This window comes from Phacochoerus africanus, chromosome 9 (genome assembly GCF_016906955.1).
Source record: "Phacochoerus africanus isolate WHEZ1 chromosome 9, ROS_Pafr_v1, whole genome shotgun sequence".
Taxonomy (NCBI): Eukaryota; Metazoa; Chordata; class Mammalia; order Artiodactyla; family Suidae; genus Phacochoerus; species Phacochoerus africanus.
In genome coordinates this window covers 113,811,727-113,826,164 of record NC_062552.1, presented here as the reverse complement: position 1 = coordinate 113,826,164, position 14,438 = coordinate 113,811,727, and the positions used below count along the sequence as shown (strand labels likewise).

Sequence of the window (14,438 nt, the reverse complement as noted above, 5' to 3'; positions counted from 1 at the left end):
TCAAGTTTGCATGTGACAGCATCAAAGCTATTTTTAGGGGAGTGATCACCGGCAAGAAGCTGAAAACGGCTGCTTTCAACTATAAACAGTGGAAAGAAAAGATCATTTATGCACTGCTGCAGCCCTTGAGTCCATTTATACGGGAGACAAAGGGGTGTGTAAATCTCTTCTTCAAAGTTATGCAGGCATCTCGTGCCTGTTCAGAGCCCCATCACCTCCACGGAGAAGAGTAATGTTAATTTAGCGCTTGGCTGCCTGGGCTCTGAGTTACACTAGATGTGCTGATAATGGTGAATTACATAAGGCTGCCCTTCCAGGTGTCCATTCTCAAAAGGAGGCGCAAGGTATAGATGCTCCAGAGCATCCAGGAAACTTGTATTTCCTGTAGCTCATGGAACTCGAGGGACCACAGGAAATGAGAGTCAGGTGGTGGCCACATCGTGCTGCCGTGGAAGGACCCTCGCGACTTCACCTTTCTGAATTAAGCGTTCTTAGTCACAAAATGAGGCTCCTGCCACCCGCCCTGTAGACTTCATCAGGCTGGTGTTTTCAACCTTCGCTGAACCCCTACTCCATGCCGACTGCCCCGAACGGTCATCGTCATCCCCCCAGAGCTCACAGTCTGTCCACAGACACCAGTAGATGACAATACAGGGTGGTAAGTGGAGGGGACAGCTTGGGAAAGCCGGATGTGCTTCGGGCCTGGATGGAGACAGGAGGAGCAGAATTTTCCAGAAAGGGTTTGCAAAGAGGATAAGAGAGGGAGGGGTGTTGCAAGCGGGGCAACTGAGAGCACAAAGAAAGAGGTAAGAGGCATCCTGTATCTTGGGAACCTGTGGGCACCTTGATTTGCCAGGGAAAAAAAATTTTAAAACACCCAAAAAAAAAAGAAAAGAAAAAACCCAAAAACTAACAAACAGGGAGTTCCCATTGTGACTCAGCGGGTTAAAAACCCGATGGGTATCCATGAGGATGCGGGTTGGATCCCTGGCCTCGCTCAATGGGTTGAGGATCCGACATTGCTGTGAGCCATGGTGTAGGTCGCAGACGCAACTTGGATCCTGCCTGGCTGTGGCTGTGGGGTAGGCCGACAGCTATAGCTCTGATTCGACCCCTAGCCTGGGAACTTCCACAGGCCGCAGGTGTAGCCCGAAAAAGCAAAAACAAAACGGACCCCCCAAAAAAAAAAAAAATCAAGACAATGGATGGCAGGAGATGAAGCTGGAGCAAGTTGAGCCCATCACTTAGAGCTAAGAAAATTGGGAATGACACTGGCCACAGGGAGCCTGGGACATGGTTTTGAACCCAGAAGTTAATGAATTTTACAAAAATTCAAGTGGCGTCACTGCCCATCCGTGGAAGCAGTTTTATCGTGGGGTCAGTTTCCTGCATGCACGTGAGGTAAGGATGCCCTAAACCGTAGGCGTCATCCCAGGAAAGGCTCAGCCTGGGGCAGCGGTCCCCAAACTGGATGTCCCAGGCCTCCATGGGCCTTGGAAGGAGGGCAGGGAAAGACCCAGAAGTTAACGCGCTGGGAGGACCTCAGCTGCCTGTTTGAGCGTTGTGCCCTGCGAGCGAGTGGGGCGTGTGGCTTGTGTCCTTCGGGGGCTCTCAGGCCAGGTGGCACCCGGGAGGACCATGGGAGCCCTCGACGTGAACTGTGCGATCGATGGACTTGCGAAGGTGCGTGTCATGCCCAGGCACCGGGAGGCATGGTCGGGACGTGGGCTTCGGGTCCTCCAGAGGTTTCAGGATGCTCAGGTTTGACTGAATATGCTTCGAGCTTTAATTATGTGGTTCACAGAGCGAAGTCCGGGGCAAAACAAAGCCAAACAATCACCAAAAAACCCCTCTCACACACCTGCACTGACTGTTCACACCTGGGAAGGAGTGTTCCCAATAGTCACCACGCGCTGTCGGGGTCTGTAAAGCACAGCAGTCACTCCCGCATCTCTGTAACTGCCGCTGAGAAGGAATGTTCCTTTTCCGAAAAGAAACTCTCCTTGAATTTGATACTGTTGAGGAATTTAAGCATCACTATTTGCTGCATTGTCCTTTAAAGAGAGGCATGGATGTGTCCGTAAGTTTTCTAGAAGAATCAAATGGGCATGAGGTTGTAGGTATAGACGCAGGAGTCACATAAGCTCTAACCCTCCCGTCTCCTTGGGTCTCCCGGCCATTTCTTCTTCGGTTTTCCTGAGCAAGGCTCAGGGTACACGTGGGAGAAGTTGTGGATAAGAGAGTCACAAGCAAGGAGTTCCCATCGTGGCTTAGCAGGTAATGAACCGAATTAGCATCCATGAGGATGCGGGTTTGATCCCTGGCCTCGCTCAGTGGGTTTGGGATCCAGTGTTGCCATGAGCTGTGGTGTAGGCCAGCGGCTGCAGCTCTAATTCACCCCCTGGCCTGGGAACCTCCATCTGCCGTGGGTATGGCCCTAAAAAGTCAAAAAAATAAATAAATAAGAGTCACAAGCAAGTCCTGGCCTGGCACAGGTGGTGAGGGAGGTGGCCAGGGGTTACATGGAGAGGAAGAGGGGAGGGAGCATCTTTGAAGGCAGGGCCAGCTCTTTATGCCCAGTCGGAAATATGAGGACAAAGACATGATTCAGACGCTGATGCCAAGCACAATATTTGTTGCCTTGGCAGATGCAAGAGATTACCTTTTGGAAATGGGAAATTGCTTTCTGTCACTTTAAAGCCAACCATAACTCGATCCAATAAACCGTAGGAGAAATAGTTCAAAAAATTTGAAAAAGCCATCTTCTGTGCCGTATGTACAGCTTCAGCATTTGAGTGCTTGGATACCATACCCGTGATAGAACAGGGAGACAGAGCTGTTCAGCTCTCTGGCGTCCACTTTTCAGGATGAGCATTTAGCTCCCATCTTCTTGGTGGGGTGTGGGGTGGGACTGGCTGTCAGAGGGAGGAAATGAATAGTCAAGGTAAACCACAGTTTCCCCACAGAGGTCCTTTTCCCGTCTCTGACTGGTGTTCAGCATCTCAGGGAGTGCTGGGAATCAGACTGTGTCAAGGCTTGGGTTAAACGTTGTTATCTCTTGATCTCCACAAGCCTGAAAGATAAAAAGGTCATAGTGACGTTTGTTTTTCCCTGAAAGTTGTATTCGTGCGATGGGATGGCGACAGGTAACATTACGAGCATTATCTGTGTTGTGCAATGTGTGATTGTCACGGCCTCAAAACGGTGCTTCAGTCCTGGGACAGAAGATAGGCATGCCGCCGGCGCCTCCTGCTTCTTGGTGGTGGAGGATGGGCCAGGATTTCCCGATGCTGCCACAGAGTTCAAGGCAAAATGATGTTTTCACTCAAGAGGCACTTTCCTCTTAACAGAGTGGATTTGGGGGCAAGGTCACTCGTCATTTGTCTCCACCTACGTGATGCCGTCTCAGGTCCCTAACTGGTTCCGCCTGTTAAGCTGGAGCCCATTTGCACAATTGTCGAGGTGTCCACAAAACCATTGCCACGCAAAGGAGAGAAGGCCTGGGGTTCTTCAGTCTCAACACCCCTGCAGCCCAGGGTGGCCAGAGGGGAAGGTCTAGGAGCTGTCCCCAGGCTGCTCTGGACTGCTCCATCCCGGACCTGCCATCCTCACATAAGCATCTCCGTGTCTACCTGTCTTCCTGAGCAGTGACCCTGAGGTAGAGAAATCCCAGGACAGAACTTCTGGGTTTTAACCCTCCAGGAATGTCCCTAAGCATATACTGAAGGGCCACACTCTGGGCTGGGACAATAGCATGTCCTGGGTACCAGGCCCTGGGCTGAGCACCTAGTGGAGGTGGATGACATCTGTGAAGGGTCTGTAGTTTCCCCAGGGAGACAGAGAACTTGCTGGACCATTGGTATTAAAGTCCATGTGATGATGGTGATGCCATCAGGCCTCAAAGAAGGGACAGACGAAGTTCAAATCAGGGTAAGCTTCATGGAAGAGGGGGAATGGCCCGTGGTTTCTACCCAACAAGAAGGTGGTTATCCAGAGGCACCAGTGTCCAGTTTCATTCCTGGCTTAGTCATGGAGGGAAAGGGCAGTGGGGTCCAGAGCTGTGTATCATGCTCTGAACAACCCGATTCTTTATTTTATTCATTTACCCATCCGTGTCCCTGCCTCTTGGAGGACAGGATCGTTTCTTCATGGCCATGTCCCTGTAGCAGGTGTAAAGCCATGTTGTTCAGTGAATGGATGGGCCGGAGAGAAGAAGGTGGGCAAACCAGCTCCCATTCCCAGAGCCTTGGCCTGGAGGAGTAGAAGGGCCACCTGCCCTGTGCCAGTGTCTGGCTGGTGTTAGGGAATGTCTGCTTATTTATTTACTTATCCAGCTAGCTACTGTTTGTTGGTAAATTATAGCAAAATACGCATCGTATTCATTTATCCTCGTAACCATTTTTCAGGGTAGACTTGAGTGGCATTAAGTACCTTCACATTGTCATGCAACCATCTCCAGAACTAACTCAGTCTTGCAAAACTGAAAACTGTACGTGTTAAACAACTAACTCCCCACTCCCTCCTCCCCACAGTCCCTGGCCGCTGCCATTCTCCTTTGTGTCTTGGTTGAACTTGACCGCTCTAGGTAACTCATGTAATCTGATTCATACCGTATTTGTCTTTTTGCGATGGGCTGATTTCACTTAATGTCCTCAAGGATCGCTCATGCCTGTGTCCGAATCCCTTTCTTCTTTTAAGGCTGGATAACATTCCCTTGTATGTATTGACTACATACTCTATCCATCTAGCCATCGATGGATACTCGGGTTGCTTCCACTCTTTGCCTATTTATGAATAATGCTGCTCTGAACATGGGTGTGCGAGCACCTCTTTGAGTTCCTGCTTTCATTTCTTTTGAGTATATCCCCAGAAGTGGAGCTACTGGCTGCTCTGTTAACTCTGAGTGTAACTGTTTTGAGGAACCACCCTGTTGCTTCCTATAACGACTCCCCCTTTCAAAGGGATGCCTAGTTACTTGGTTTCTTGTGTCTTGCCTTTCCTCTGTGAGTTTTACACGTGCAGTCCTCCTCCCTTGGGCTCACTCATGTCCTCTGAACAGGACTGGCGACCACACTTGCACTGTTGGCCCCGATTCAGAAGCTACCTCCACCCTCTCCCCACCACCTTTGGAAAAGTTGTTTATCCCATCGGCCCCTGGGCAGATGTCCTCTGGGGAGTCCCGGGCTGCTCCTGAGATGAAGCTGGAGCCAAACTGGCCCTAGACTTGTAGCTCTTGGAACAGCTGCACAGCTTTCCTCAACTCCACCATTTTAATTGTGATTAGTAGGTTCATTTGCATCTAAAAAGAGTAGTTTTCTTATCAGCACCATTGAGTTGGGAACCAGTGTGCTCCATTTATATAGAGTGGCCCATTTTAACCAGACCCATTAAGCAGTAAAAGTAAATGTGGGTGTTTTGCAAATGCAAATATATCATGCAAATAATGTACTTTATGCTGAATGATGCCTTGGTTTTCATATGTAAAATTAGAAACCGTGTAGCACAAAGATAATGATAAACACCTTTGCATCTGTTCATAAAATGTATCATGAGCCTGTACGCATCTAAAATTGTAGCCCAGGCTGGAAGCAGAATTTCTTCAGTATACCCAAACATGCATTCCATATTATCAAAAATATACATGTACTTATCTAGTTATTTATATATTCCTAAGTAATCAAGAAATCACAGAAAAGAGTATTCCAAATTACCTACCGTATTACTTACCATCAAAGATGAGATTTGTAATTTCGTTTCCATTTTTAAAGATTTTCGAGTTTTTAGTCTGAGATGATAGTGGAGGAAGAACTGTAACTCACTGTATAGCCTAGTTCTTTTGGAGGAGAATTAGGTCTATTAGGAGTTGTTTTAGAAATCCTTCTGTTTGAAATCATTCAAAACTCCCTGTTGATGATACGCAGGTGGCCTTTCTGACGTTTTACTCACTTAGACTAATGACAGCCATCTCCTGAGTGCAGGGAAGTTGGAAATCTAGGCGGAGCATCTCCTTCAGTTTCTGCCCACCTGGGGCTTCTGACCTTAGGAAAGATAAGACCCTCCTATGGAAGGTGAATTAAACCTATAAGACATCACATCGGGAGATGGCACAGAGATGCTTTGTGGACATGGGGGCAAGACCTCACCTAGACCCTTTCCCCACTGCCACCACCAGTGGCCTTATAACCCAGGGGGTTCCCTGGGGAGCAGTTTGCAAACCAAGATGCTGTGCTCTCAGACGGCTGCTGAGGTGTTAGGCAGGAAGGACTGCGGTTGGGGGCCGACTGGGGATGGGGCACCTATTAGGATGCTAGGGGTAGCGTCTGCATAGGAGTTGACCCAGTAGAGTAGAAACACAAAGGAAGGGAAAGTGCTAGACACTTTAAACAAAAGAGGGGGAGGGTTGGCAGGAATGGGTGATAGCAGATGGGGGTTTGGGAGAGGCACGTGTTTGAGATTCCAGAACTTTTAACTTGAGCATTTTACAGGCGGTCACCAAAGCCTGAGTCATTTGTTTCCTCCTCTTCTTTTTTGAGGAGTTCCAAGTTAAACTAATTGTAAACTTTGATGTCTGCAACAAACATTTGATAGGCACCAGCCAGTTTCCAGGCATTGCCATAGTATAGGAAAAGACAGACTCAGATATCTTGGTGTTTTCGGGGAATGAGCGCACTACGTGGAAACTGCCACGGACACTGTTGTGGGCTTGAGTGGTCCCCTCCAAAAATTCATGTGCTGATATCCTGACACCCAGCACTTCAGAATCTGATCTTATCTGGAAGTACAGTCATTGCAGATATAGTTAGTTGAGATGCGCTTATGTTTGCAGGAGGCGGGACCCTTAAGCCAGCCTATAAGGGAGAAATTTGAACACAGAAAGCACACACAGGGCAAAGGCCGTGTAAACATGGAGGCAGAGATGAGGTGATGCACATATAAACCAAGAAAAGCCAAGGATGCCTGCTTCCCCCAGAAACTAGGGGAGAGGCACGGAACAGAGTCTCACTTACAGCCCTTAGAAGGAACCAGCCTTGACTTTGGACTTCTACCCTCCAGAGCTGTGAGATGAGACATTCCTATTATTTAAGCCACTTGTTTGTGGTGCTTTGTTATGACAGCCCTAGAGAAGGAACATAGACACTGAGAAATCCCGGGCAGTGTGGAAAGTGCCTATGGGGACTGGTGGGGAATCGATGCTGGGAGAAAGCAGCCAGAACTCCATTCCCGAGTCTGGAGGCAAGAGCAGCTGGAGGTACAGAACTGGAAGAGCCACGTTTCCTGGGAGTCTGAACTTTCCTAAGAAAGGAGAATGAAGAGAAAAGAAGGAAAGGCTGACCCTTGAGGAACAGCCATAACTATGGGGCCCAGGCCAGACTGGGAGCTGGCAGGTCAGGTAGCAAGGAGAGTGGGAGGAGAACCAGGCTGGGACGGTGTTGTGAGGCTAAACTTGGAAAGGATTTTAAAGAGATAATATCAAAAGTTAGAGTGTTTACATCATCAGAAAAAAATTAATGAAGTCAGCCCGTGGTGTGTGTGTGGGAGGGAGGACGGCTGGAGAGCATCGGGGCCCTTAGCCCTGAACAGCAGGGTGATTGGGGGGGCCTCTGGTGACATAGAGGTCAGGCGATCGTGGCCAGTCCGGGGACACTGAGCCACGAAAGGGTAGAAGTCGGACACTGGCACAGCTCGTGGGCTTGGTGAGTGCACGGCTGGGTTGTGGGGTTGGAGAGGGGGATCTGGACTCTACCTGATGTTGGATGATGGGTGGTCCTGGAAGGGGGGGTGGGAGGGACCAGGGGTAACAGCCAGAGGAAGGGTTCTAGAGGAAAAGCGGGCAGTGGGGATGTTCCTTATGCCAAGAAGAAGGCGCGGACACAGGCAGAAATCATGGAGGGCGAGTGAGCCGGGGAGGGGAGGCTTTGGTTTCAGAAAAGAGGAGGTGACGTTGCCTGATGAGGTGTGGCGAGGGGGGCCTGGGCCTTGGCGAGGGGAGAGAAGATTGAGGTCAGCTTAGTTGGGTTGCTGGCCACCAGGTCAGCGGTTCTCGCTTGGGGGCAATTTTATCGCCCAGAGAACACATGGTAATATCTGGAGACCTTTTTCTGTGTTACAGCCGGGGAGGGTTGGTCCCTGGCTAGTGGGTAGAGGTCAGGGAGGCTGCCAGACACCCAGGTGACAGTCCCCACGACAGAGATGCTCCAGTCCCGCAGGTCAGCAATGGGAAACCCTGGCTCAGGTGAACATCGCATCGCGTGTGTGCCTCGGGAAGGAAGCCCTAAATGTTGCAGCAAACTTCATGGAACATTACTGATCCATTTAAAATAATGTACCCGCCTCTGATCCCCCACCGATTTCCCCCCCCCCCCCCAACACACACACACTTTCCACTCTGCCTGGGATTTCTCAGTGTCTCTGTTCCTTCTCTAGGGCTGTCATAACAAAGTACCACAAACAAGTGGCTTAAATAATAGGAATGTCTCATCTCACAGCTCTGGAGGGTAGAAGTCCAAAGTCAAGGCTGGTTCCTTCTAAGGGCTGTAAGTGAGACTCCGTTCCTTGCCTCTCCCTTAGCTTCTGGTGGAACCCGCCTCTATCTGATTCTCTCAGCCATTACCCTGCCCCCCGACCTCCACCCCCAAGCACACCCAGGGCCTTGCCTGGGCTGGGCACACAGGAATGACTTGCAGGATGAGTCTCCAGTCTTAACATTGGGCTGAGGTGACAACGTGATGCCATTTCTTACCAGGATCTGAGTTTTGCCCCTAGAGCCATCTCGCCTCACTCCCTGTTGTGGTGTTTGTGGCCCTCGCTGGTTATTGTCTGGTCACTTCAGTAATGCCTTCCCACGAATTGTCAGCCTCTGAAAATTGGCCCATCCTGGGGCCTTTCCACCTGGTCTCTTCGGCCTCTTGATTGCCGGACCCTGAAGGTCAGTGTGGGCAGCTGTCCCGGCCACGTCGGATCTGTTCAGGATTCTGGGCCGAGCTGTCTCTTTTTTAACTTTGTTGGTGTTGGTGGCATCTGTGAAGCTGCTTCTTCCAGCCTGTTAATTTTTAGGAACTGTTCGCGGCTCCTTCCGATGGAGGCGATGATCTGAAAGCGTCTTGAAAGAAAAGACATTACCTCTCACGTCACAGAAATGAAGCCAAGAGCCAACCTGGAGGAAGCGGTGGCCCCGAGCACGTCAATCCTCTGAACCTGCAGTTCCTTGTCATCCAGATGACCGCAGAGATTTTTGCCATTCACAGAACACCTTTGGACACGCATCCTCTCATTTAATTCCCAAACGTGGAGGCTCTTCTTGCCCCGAGTTGGTGGCCATGGCCTTGAGACTTGGACACGTTAAAAGACTTTGCAGCTTGTGTTTTTAACAGACACGTTCCCTGAGTCCAAATCTTGTGCCGTCCCCACTGCACCTCGGATGGGACCAGGGGGCCACAGGCATCCCATTGGCTGTCCGTACGCTCCGATTTTATATGAAGGGTTGTTAAACGTGCTGAGAACTCTGGACTTCCCACGGGGCTCTTTAGCGACGCCTCTCAAATTGTGAAGGATGTTTTGTGACCCTCGAGACCATCTCACAAACATGTCTCTCTGATTTCTGCATTGCAGACTTCAAAAACCCATCGTCCACCCACGGGTCTGTGTTAGTGCGTGGGGCAGGTCATGTTTGTTTTTCTATGATGTCCTGGGGATGAGTCTACACTTCGAATTCTCAGTAGAATTCCAGGTATTCTTTCAGAAATTCCCCCTTCTCTACAACTGCTTTGACGGTTTCATTCCTCGGGAGACACAGTCTGAGAGGAGATGTCACATCCAAAGGGATTGGCTTTGCCTTCTTTCCACTGCAAAGAACCCGGCAGGAATCTGCTCAGCTGCCTAAAGACTAGCAGGCAAGCCCTGGCCTCCGGACGTACCAGGGTAGGGTAGGCTGGCCTCGCCACCTCCCTTTCCTTTGCCCAGTCGCTTTGGGTTTGCCGCTTTTTCGTGTGCTCTGGGCCACTCTGGCAGAGCTGCTCCCTGCAGGGGCCTTGGTAGCCACCGCCCCTAGGTGGGTCTTTCACTGCCTCGGACCCTTTAGACATTTGAGGCACGTCTTCTGGGATCCTTCCTGTAGTCATTCATTCTCTCTCCCCCTCTCACGTTACACTCGGAAGTGTTGTCGTTGTTGTGGCAGAACACACCGAACATAAAACACACCATCTGAACCGTTTACACATGCGGTTTAGTGGTGTCAAGTCTGTTCACGTTACTGGGTCGTCAATCTCCATAACTCTTTACATCTCAAAACCGAGACTCTGTACCCATTAAACAGCTCCCGCTCCCCCTCCCTCCAGCCTCTGGCAGCTCCCCTTCTGCTTTGCCTCTGAACTTGACTGCTCTAGTCAAGTACAGCATTTGTCCTTTTGTGACTGGCGTATTTCCAGCATATCCACGTTGTAGTATTCTGTTCTTTTTGACCCACCAGTTCCCATTTGGCCCTTGAGTTCTTAGGGAACTAAGTACTTTTTAAAAAGTGCTTAGAAAAAAAAGTGCTTTTCTTCAACTCCCAGAAAGTCCAGGCTGGTGAATACAGCCATGGGTCTTGCCAGAACCTCCCGGGGTCTTGGTTACAGGGCAGCCGGTTCTCACAATGATGAAGGCTCCTGAGTGCAGGGAGGAGACGTGACAGATGACAGTCTTATGCCAAGAGCCACCGTCGGGCTGGGTGACCTGTTGACTTACAGTGTCCCCATGGGAAGGTGGAAGAACTGCAGCTGAGAGGGCGAGGCCAGGAGAGGCTGGGGGCTGTGCATCTCCGGCAGATGATGGCTGTGCTGCTCAGACAGTCAGATGCATCCCTTGGGATTGGCCAGCTCAGCTCTGTTCTTAATGATCAGCCCGATCGATGTTCTCAAATGCCAGTTCCCAAACTGCCTCTTCTGGCAGGCAGGGCCCTCTTAACCTGTGGGTCGACTTCCCTTGTCACATGTGGGTTTGGCTCCTGGTGCTGAAGGTCGTGGGATTTTTGGCAGAGCGTTATTGAAATGAGGCGTGTGTGGCACCAGCCTTGTGTTGTTTCTGCTAATAGGAGCCCACGTGTCTGTCTGTCACATATGGTGAGGCTGATTGCTTTTTCTAGCCTGGGATCTTGCCTTGGAGAGACCCCAAGGGAAATACTGTCTACAGCCTTCTTCTGTGGAGAAGGATAGCCAAGGGTTTGGTGCCGGAAGACTAGGGGAGAACGCTGGACGATGAGACGTGAAATTGGGACTGTTGATGTGTGTCTCTGGGGCACAGTGGGCTGGTCTTGGACTGATCCCTGACCAGCCATGTGATGACTTGGGCAAATCCTCCCACCTCTCAGGTCCTCTGTCTCCTGCGGAGTGGGCAAGGTGGGTCCTGACGCGCCCACCCACAGGATGGGAGGAGCCCACGGGAAAGCGGTGATGCCCGCGTTCTGTACGTGGTAATTTGGAGTCCCCTCGTCAGCGACATGTGCCCCATTGTAAGCTGATTAAAACCCACTCTGGGAGTTCCTGTTGTGGCTCAGCGGTTTACAAACCAACTAGTATCCGTGAGGATGCGGGTTTGATCCCTGGCCTCATGCCGTGGGTTAAGGATGCGGCATTGCCACAAGCTTCAGGTGACTGAAGCAAATGGATTTTTTTCCTCCATCTGGAGACAGCCCTGGCTCACTTGCCCTGAAAGCTTCCACGTCAGCTTTAAAGAAGTCTATGAAGTTACTTACAAGTGTGTATTGTGATCATTCAGAGAAGCTGGTGGTCGAAGTCTCTGTGGGAGGATCTCAGGCCACCCTGGATACCACTCATTCATGGGGCACATCGGAGGGAGGGCGGGGAGGCATTTGCAGAGGACAGGGAACTCTCCGTATTCAGTCACCCGTGACTTGTACACGGTCACTGCCACGAGAAGTGGCCGCTAGGGTCCACTTAAACCTACCAGAGTGGGTTTTTTCTTTTTTGTCTTTGTAGGGCCACACCCGCGGCATATGGAGTGTCCCAGGCTAGGGTTCAAATCAGAGCTGCAGGTGCTGGCCTACACCACAGCAGCGGCAACACCCAGATCCGAGCTGCCTCTGCGACCTACGCCACAGTTCACAGCAACGCCGGATCCTTAACCCATTGAGTGGAGCCAGGGATCAAACCTGTGTCCTCATGGTTACTAGATGGGTTCGTTACCAGTGAGCCAGAACAGGAATTCCCAGTGTTTCTGGTCTCTTTAGATAGAAGCAGAGGAAGTTAAAGCTAACTAAGTATGACAGTAAGCTCCTAGGGGCCATAAAATATGGCTTCTAATTCTTCCCTCCATGTCCAAGCAGTTTTTAACAGGCACTTCATAAAGCCTTGAGTCTCCTAATGGAAGATGTCCTTGGGAGGGACCATCCCAAAGAAGAGTGTAGACACTGGACCAGTGAGCTCAAAAGCTTTGCAATTAGCATGGCAGGAAGCAGCTTACCTTGAGCTAGAAAGAGTCCACAGGTGAATTCTTCCATCGTAGCAGGGACCACGTAAGAGCAGATAGATGGGCCGGTCCAGATCTCGCGCTACTGCAAGAGTGTGGATTACACAGGCTGCAGTGCAGAACAACCAGAATAGTGATCAGTGACTTAGATGCATTCAAAGGATGCCATAGACATCTTTAAGTAGATTTCTATCATACAGAGAATTTTCTTTATCTAAACCCCTGGATTTACCCATTCTCCCTTCCCCACATTTACGCCATCCCTGGTGCCTATTCACTTTTCAGCCAAATCAAGGTCAGGATAAAGAGGAGATTTGGAGGGAAGTAAGCTGGATATTCGGGCTCCTGTCGTCATACTCAATTACTGAATTCTCCAGAAGCACCGACTCCTCTATAATGAAGTTCTCAGGTTTTAAATATCTTTAGCAATCAGGTGATCCCATATTGGCAACATCCAGCTGGCTGTTTCCTGCTTTCTTATAAAAATAAGATGGTAAAATCCCAGGAGCTGGCTGGGGTTGTTAAAAGATAATCTTAAGCACTTTAATGCACGTTATTCTTCATGCAACGTTGAGCCTTAACCGCCTCAAATCAGAACAGGACGGGAATCAGATAGAAGAGAAATCAGCTTGTTGCCACCATCCTGCAGCCCTGAGACCCCCGCCAGAGCTGCTCTTGTCCTGTGCAGTTTGTGGCCACTCAGAGGCCCCAGCCGAGAATCGAACCAGTGCTGGAAATCAGAGCTGCAGGAAAAGCCGTAGTGGAGTCACAGTCTCTTCACTTACTCTGAGTATAGTGGGTCCAAACCAAACTGAAACACAACTCTCATGTGTATCAGGGTTCACGCCGTGTGTTTCCTAACACACTTGACGAGATGTTGACGTTGAGTGGTATTTGTGTGCCAGGGCACTCTTCTTCCTCCCTCTCCTTCTCCCCAGTCGTGAAACATGTCCCCATTCCTGCTACACCCTTTGTACCTCTGGGGACGGGGTGTTGATCAGCAGACTGCGTCACTGGCATTTCTCCTTGTTAACACCGGGGCTACCTCGCACGGTTGGAGATCCTGGTCGACTCTGGAAACACTCATTATATAGGCCTTCATGTTCTGTATTCTGTGTGTGTGTGTGTGTCCATAAGAAGACCATCTTTTTACATTTTTTCATGTTGAAGGTGACTGCTCATGCATTAACCAGTATCATTGGCCACATTCTCTTTTGGAGAAAGTAATTTATACCGCCTCGGAGGCTGGCCCCACTAACAATTTTGGCCAAGTGCTTTCTAACATTAATCTCAACCAGTCTTTGATTTCAAATCCCCGACTTTCCACTCCAAGGATATTGTCCGAAGCCTGGCGTGGTTATAAAGTTTTTCACTGGGTATCTGAAAACAGTGAAAATGCTCATCTATAAATGTAGTAACGTGTCTCTGTGATATATTGATCTTCTTGCTTTTCTCGCCTCTCCTGTTACAGGACTATGAGTGGTAACATATCTGCAAAATGTTTTCGAGGGTATGGAGTGCACCATTTTAAGCCAAGAAATTGCAAACAGGATACAGAATAAGAAGGGGGGGAGGGAGGGACGATCAAGGTCATATCTATATAGAAAGGATTCGGTGGGAGAAAAGCCAAGAAAGGCAGAAGCTTGCAGGTTACAATAGGCAGGTGGCACCAGGGAGTGATGGAAAATCTGGATCTCGGAAGACAGGGATGGCAGTTCTTTAGCACATGAAGGCATAAAGTTATGAACAAATTAGCAAAAGTTACAAGCCGTGATGTTGAACCGCTCTCTCCAGTTTGTTTACCGGCCAGTGATTCCAGGGCCCAAGAGGAAGCAGGGTTAAGACAGGAACCAGAGCACCGTACGAACGTGTTCTGTATTTTGATATATGAAGCCTATGCTTCATAAAACAAGCCTAATGATTTTTCTTTCTTTTTTTTTTTTTTAGGTCTGTGCCTATGCCATATGTAAGTTCCC

The 14,438-nt window shown here is 49.8% G+C and overlaps 1 protein-coding gene across 11 annotated transcripts in view; it reads left to right on the top strand.

The window, feature by feature from the left end:
- Positions 1-14,438, top strand: part of FOXN3 (forkhead box N3) — a 415,529-nt gene that overhangs the window by 274,710 nt on the left and 126,381 nt on the right. The window lies entirely within an intron of this gene.